Raw genomic sequence first — 7369 nt, 5'->3', positions numbered from 1 at the left:
GACGCCTCGGACTCACGCGAGAACCTTCGTCAAGTGCCAAAGGGCAGGCTAGGAGAAACCGGAGCCGTGCCAAGCCCTCTGACTCGTTATTGGATGCCCGGTCTGCCCACCGGCGGTGGGCGCATTGCGGGGCAGAACGGGAGGAACGCCGGAGTCGGTAACACACCAGCCGGAGCTGGCCCACTCCGAGCCCTCCCACGTCGGACACGAGTCGCCAAATCGATCGGTGGATACCGAGCGCACAACACGCAGGGGGAACTTGGTGAAAGAACTGCGCGTGTGCTTAACTACTCAGTAAAACAGATTTCCCTCACTCAGGGGCTTGCATCTGTGACAGACAGCGTCCTTTGTTGCGCAAAGACGGAGGGCCGTTGGAAACTAGTCTGTCCTGAGAGCCGGGCACGGGTACAAGCGGGGGCTGCTGGCTCCCAGAGTACGATTTCAGCAAAACACCAAAGAGTTTGAAAAGTACAACAAAAGACTTTGTCAAAATTGTTCCAAGTCTCGCACACCGTTCATTTTGTGACTTTCCAAGTGCTCTTTTCAAAGGTCTCTTTCCTGAGATTGAGCACCTTTCAGCAAAGCATCACTTTTCGGGCGCTTTCAAAGTGTACCCGCTGTCGTAAAAATGTTCTGAAAATCGTGTTCCCGAAAATCTCCGGGCACCCCGCCAACCCCCAAGGACAGAAATGACAAGTGTCAAGTTGGCGGGGCGTCGGGCCACCTGCTGCCGGCCATGAGCATCCAAATCCCCGCAAAAGGGGCATTTTCATTTCTTCATCGGGACTTCCGGCAATTTCCAAGGTTCAACTCATTAACGTTGTTCGCAGACACTTGCCAGAAAATGCAAGTGGCCACTTTGCCGGCCGACTCGCTTGCCCAAGCGGGAAACCCATCAACCGAAGGCCCGGTAAGCCGGCCGAATCTGACCTCATAGACTTCCACACAACGGGACTTTTGACTTTCCCGGCCGCGGGTGGCCTCCACCCGGCCTCAGCCATCAGCCCTGCCTGCCTCTAGCCGCCTTCTGGTTAATGAGTTATCCAGCCTGGCACTTCGGTTGCGCCAGCGAGACCAAGTCTCGGCTTTGGTTAATGATTTGAGCCGAACCGACCTGCCCCCCGCCACCGCGGGCTGAACTCGGGCAGGTCTGCCGATTTCCCGACTCCTTTCGGGGCCTAATCGGGTCGCGCGAGCCGCCTGGCGCGATCGGGGCCCATGCCCCGGCCTCTGCCAGTCCTCGGGCAGCCGCTTTTGAAGCCCGACCAAAAACCCGAAAAATGGGCAAAAAGGGAATAAATTCCCGCCCATAAAGGGTGAATAGTCGGTTGGGCGGCAGCCCTGGTCGGTCTCTGCAGACCTGGAGGCTCGAGACGTTTGTTTGGAAAACTCACCAAGTCTCGATTCTGCCACCTCCTACCTCTGTGCAGATACCCCGCCAACCCCAAGGACAGAAATGACAAGTGTCAAGTTGGCGGGGCGTCGGGCCACCTGCTGCCGGCCATGAGCATCCAAATCCCCGCAAAAGGGGCATTTTCATTTCTTCATCGGGACTTCCGGCAATTTCCAAGGTTCAACTCATTAACGTTGTTCGCAGACACTTGCCAGAAAATGCAAGTGGCCACTTTGCCGGGCCGACTCGCTTGCCCAAGCGGGAAACCATCAACCGAAGGCCCGGTAAGGCGGCCGAATCTGACCTCATAGACTTCCACACAACGGGACTTTTGACTTTCCCGGCCGCGGGTGGCCTCCACCCGGCCTCAGCCATCAGCCCTGCCTGCCTCCAGCCGCCTTCTGGTTAATGAGTTATCCAGCCTGGCACTTCGGTTGCGCCAGCGAGACCAAGTCTCGGCTTTGGTTAATGATTTGAGCCGAACCGACCTGCCCCCCGCCACCGCGGGCTGAACTCGGGCAGGTCTGCCGATTTCCCGACTCCTTTCGGGGCCTAATCGGGTCGCGCGAGCCGCCTGGCGCGATCGGGGCCCATGCCCCGGCCTCTGCCAGTCCTCGGGCAGCCGCTTTTGAAGCCCGACCAAAAACCCGAAAAATGGGCAAAAAGGGAATAAATTCCCGCCCAAAAAGGGTGAATAGTCGGTTCGGCGGCAGCCCTGGTCGGTCTCTGCAGACCTGGAGGCTCGAGACGTTTGTTTGGAAAACTCACCAAGTCTCGATTCTGCCACCTCCTACCTCTGTGCAGATACCCCGCCAACCCCCAAGGACAGAAATGACAAGTGTCAAGTTGGCGGGGCGTCGGGCCACCTGCTGCCGGCCATGAGCATCCAAATCCCCGCAAAAGGGGCATTTTCATTTCTTCATCGGGACTTCCGACAATTGCCGAGGTTCAACTCATTAACGTTGTTCGCAGACACTTGCCAGAAAATGCAAGTGGCCACTTTGCCGGGCCGACTCGCTTGCCCAAGCGGGAAACCATCAACCGAAGGCCCGGTAAGGCGGCCGAATCTGACCTCATAGACTTCCACACAACGGGACTTTTGACTTTCCCGGCCGCGGGTGGCCTCCACCCGGCCTCAGCCATCAGCCCTGCCTGCCTCCAGCCGCCTTCTGGTTAATGAGTTATCCAGCCTGGCACTTCGGTTGCGCCAGCGAGACCAAGTCTCGGCTTTGGTTAATGATTTGAGCCGAACCGACCTGCCCCCCGCCTCCCCCGGGCTGAACTCGGGCAGGTCTGCCGATTTCCCGACTCCTTTCGGGGCCTAATCGCGTCGCGCGAGCCGCCTGGCGCGATCGGGGACCATGCCCCGGCCTCTGCCAGGCCTCGGGCAGCCGCTTTTGAAGCCCGACCAAAAACCCGAAAAATGGGCAAAAAGGGAATAAATTCCCGCCCAAAAAGGGTGAATAGTCGGTTGGGCGGCAGCCCTGGTCGGTCTCTGCAGACCTGGAGGCTCGAGACGTTTGTTTGGAAAACTCACCAAGTCTCGATTCTGCCACCTCCTACCTCTGTGCAGATACCCCGCCAACCCCCAAGGACAGAAATGACAAGTGTCAAGTTGGCGGGGCGTCGGGCCACCTGCTGCCGGCCATGAGCATCCAAATCCCCGCAAAAGGGGCATTTTCATTTCTGCATCGGGACTTCCGACAATTGCCGAGGTTCAACTCATTAACGTTGTTCGCAGACACTTGCCAGAAAATGCAAGTGGCCACTTTGCCGGGCCGACTCGCTTGCCCAAGCGGGAAACCATCAACCGAAGGCCCGGTAAGGCGGCCGAATCTGACCTCATAGACTTCCACACAACGGGACTTTTGACTTTCCCGGCCGCGGGTGGCCTCCACCCGGCCTCAGCCATCAGCCCTGCCTGCCTCCAGCCGCCTTCTGGTTAATGAGTTATCCAGCCTGGCACTTCGGTTGCGCCAGCGAGACCAAGTCTCGGCTTTGGTTAATGATTTGAGCCGAACCGACCTGCCCCCCGCCTCCCCCGGGCTGAACTCGGGCAGGTCTGCCGATTTCCCGACTCCTTTCGGGGCCTAATCGCGTCGCGCGAGCCGCCTGGCGCGATCGGGGACCATGCCCCGGCCTCTGCCAGGCCTCGGGCAGCCGCTTTTGAAGCCCGACCAAAAACCCGAAAAATGGGCAAAAAGGGAATAAATTCCCGCCCAAAAAGGGTGAATAGTCGGTTGGGCGGCAGCCCTGGTCGGTCTCTGCAGACCTGGAGGCTCGAGACGTTTGTTTGGAAAACTCACCAAGTCTCGATTCTGCCACCTCCTACCTCTGTGCAGATACCCCGCCAACCCCCAAGGACAGAAATGACAAGTGTCAAGTTGGCGGGGCGTCGGGCCACCTGCTGCCGGCCATGAGCATCCAAATCCCCGCAAAAGGGGCATTTTCATTTCTTCATCGGGACTTCCGGCAATTTCCAAGGTTCAACTCATTAACGTTGTTCGCAGACACTTGCCAGAAAATGCAAGTGGCCACTTTGCCGGGCCGACTCGCTTGCCCAAGCGGGAAACCATCAACCGAAGGCCCGGTAAGGCGGCCGAATCTGACCTCATAGACTTCCACACAACGGGACTTTTGACTTTCCCGGCCGCGGGTGGCCTCCACCCGGCCTCAGCCATCAGCCCTGCCTGCCTCCAGCCGCCTTCTGGTTAATGAGTTATCCAGCCTGGCACTTCGGTTGCGCCAGCGAGACCAAGTCTCGGCTTTGGTTATTGATTTGAGCCGAACCGACCTGCCCCCCGCCACCGCGGGCTGAACTCGGGCAGGTCTGCCGATTTCCCGACTCCTTTCGGGGCCTAATCGGGTCGCGCGAGCCGCCTGGCGCGATCGGGGCCCATGCCCCGGCCTCTGCCAGGCCTCGGGCAGCCGCTTTTGAAGCCCGACCAAAAACCCGAAAAATGGGCAAAAAGGGAATAAATTCCCGCCCAAAAAGGGTGAATAGTCGGTTGGGCGGCAGCCCTGGTCGGTCTCTGCAGACCTGGAGGCTCGAGACGTTTGTTTGGAAAACTCACCAAGTCTCGATTCTGCCACCTCCTACCTCTGTGCAGATACCCCGCCAACCCCCAAGGACAGAAATGACAAGTGTCAAGTTGGCGGGGCGTCGGGCCACCTGCTGCCGGCCATGAGCATCCAAATCCCCGCAAAAGGGGCATTTTCATTTCTTCATCGGGACTTCCGACAATTGCCGAGGTTCAACTCATTAACGTTGTTCGCAGACACTTGCCAGAAAATGCAAGTGGCCACTTTGCCGGGCCGACTCGCTTGCCCAAGCGGGAAACCATCAACCGAAGGCCCGGTAAGGCGGCCGAATCTGACCTCATAGACTTCCACACAACGGGACTTTTGACTTTCCCGGCCGCGGGTGGCCTCCACCCGGCCTCAGCCATCAGCCCTGCCTGCCTCCAGCCGCCTTCTGGTTAATGAGTTATCCAGCCTGGCACTTCGGTTGCGCCAGCGAGACCAAGTCTCGGCTTTGGTTAATGATTTGAGCCGAACCGACCTGCCCCCCGCCTCCCCCGGGCTGAACTCGGGCAGGTCTGCCGATTTCCCGACTCCTTTCGGGGCCTAATCGCGTCGCGCGAGCCGCCTGGCGCGATCGGGGACCATGCCCCGGCCTCTGCCAGGCCTCGGGCAGCCGCTTTTGAAGCCCGACCAAAAACCCGAAAAATGGGCAAAAAGGGAATAAATTCCCGCCCAAAAAGGGTGAATAGTCGGTTGGGCGGCAGCCCTGGTCGGTCTCTGCAGACCTGGAGGCTCGAGACGTTTGTTTGGAAAACTCACCAAGTCTCGATTCTGCCACCTCCTACCTCTGTGCAGATACCCCGCCAACCCCCAAGGACAGAAATGACAAGTGTCAAGTTGGCGGGGCGTCGGGCCACCTGCTGCCGGCCATGAGCATCCAAATCCCCGCAAAAGGGGCATTTTCATTTCTTCATCGGGACTTCCGACAATTGCCGAGGTTCAACTCATTAACGTTGTTCGCAGACACTTGCCAGAAAATGCAAGTGGCCACTTTGCCGGGCCGACTCGCTTGCCCAAGCGGGAAACCATCAACCGAAGGCCCGGTAAGGCGGCCGAATCTGACCTCATAGACTTCCACACAACGGGACTTTTGACTTTCCCGGCCGCGGGTGGCCTCCACCCGGCCTCAGCCATCAGCCCTGCCTGCCTCCAGCCGCCTTCTGGTTAATGAGTTATCCAGCCTGGCACTTCGGTTGCGCCAGCGAGACCAAGTCTCGGCTTTGGTTAATGATTTGAGCCGAACCGACCTGCCCCCCGCCTCCCCCGGGCTGAACTCGGGCAGGTCTGCCGATTTCCCGACTCCTTTCGGGGCCTAATCGGGTCGCGCGTGCCGCCTGGCGCGACCGGGGACATGCCCCGGCCTCTGCCAGGCCTCGGGCTGCCGTTTTTGAAGCCCGACCAAAAACCCGAAAAATGGGCAAAAATGGAAAAAATTCCCGCCCAAAAAGGGTGAATAGTCGGTTGGGCGGCAGCCCTGGTCGGTCTCTGCAGACCTGGAGGCTCGAGACGTGACTTTGGAAAACTCACCAATTCTCGATCAGCCACCTCCTACCTCTGTGCAGGTACCCCGCCAACCCCCAAGGACAGAAATGACAAGTGTCAAGTTGGCGGGACGGATTTGACTTCGGTCGCCGAGCCCTGGAACTAATTTCCCGCAAACGGCTTCGGATTTTGCTCCATCCAGACTTCCGGGACGAAACTTGACAGGCCGTATCTCCGCACTCCCGGAGCGCAGCCGCACCGTTCCGGCACCCATCGACGCGGCTGGCCGAGCCCGAGCGAACGCACCCCACGGCGGACGGCTAGGCCTTTCCGATTTTTTCACCCTTTTTCCCGAAAAGATTCCAACTGGCAGGGACATTCGCCCGACGGCTTAAAGACATGCCCTTCTGCCACACTAACGTCCCCGCCTTCGTTTGGCTATGTTGGCTTCGTCATTTCCGTCTTTTATTAAAGATACCATCTTAACACGCCGGTTAACCATTTGCCAGAGTTTTCGGTTAATGGTTTGCCACCTTCAACCCATTTGGTTAACCATTTGCCGCCGACAATTTTCAGTTCATCAGTTGCCACATTCAGACTTTCTTCTCCGGTTGCATTTCGCGGACTTCCAGCGCGCTCGGCTTCGGGTCGGCCCGCAGGAATGTGGTAGCGTTCGATGCCGCTTGCCTTCCTCTTCCCCGCGCCGCGCACCCGACGAGCACAGCTGGCCGACCAGCGGAGATAGCCGTCGGAAAGCGGTCTCCAGCCAACGGCTGCACCTCCGCCGGCCAAAGAGCCGGCCGCACGCCGTCGCTGGCCTCCGGTGCGACCCGTCCGGCCGCAGCGGACGCTCTTTTCCCGCGCCAGTTGCCACGTTGCGTCGTCATGTTACTGCCCAAAGACTGCAGCGGATGCCGGTTGCCCGGCGGGCCAAGCGGCCTAGCGACGCCGTGCCTCGTCCATGCGGGAGCGGGCTGACACCGCCGCCTGCGGCGTCGCCGCCGCTTTCCAACGAGGTATGGCCGACAGCGGTCCGACACGGGACGGCGGAGAGATCCGCATTTCGGCCCCGGCCGCATCAGACAGCCAGAACTGGCCGACCGAAGTTTTCCACCCGCCGGCTGGCCGATCAAGCCCGCTTCCGAAGAAAGGCGCTCGGCTTGCAGGCCGCTCCGCCATTCAGCATCCCTGGCTGCCCGGCACAGGTTACAAGATGCACCCCCAATGACGCAGCAGACCATTGTCGCTCAAGCAGCTTCATGCCGCCAGCCCAACAACAACGGCGACCAGCACCACCACGACCAGCAGCAAATTGCCCTCCGCCGCCCTGTCGACATCACTTTAAAAGCCACACCGCAAATACGCCCTCCTTCCCGGCTACTGACACTGATTAAACCCCATCGGCATTCT

Source organism: Pristiophorus japonicus, unplaced genomic scaffold (genome assembly GCF_044704955.1).
Source record: "Pristiophorus japonicus isolate sPriJap1 unplaced genomic scaffold, sPriJap1.hap1 HAP1_SCAFFOLD_2152, whole genome shotgun sequence".
Lineage (NCBI taxonomy): Eukaryota > Metazoa > Chordata > Chondrichthyes > Pristiophoridae > Pristiophorus > Pristiophorus japonicus.
This window is presented reverse-complemented; position numbering follows the sequence as displayed.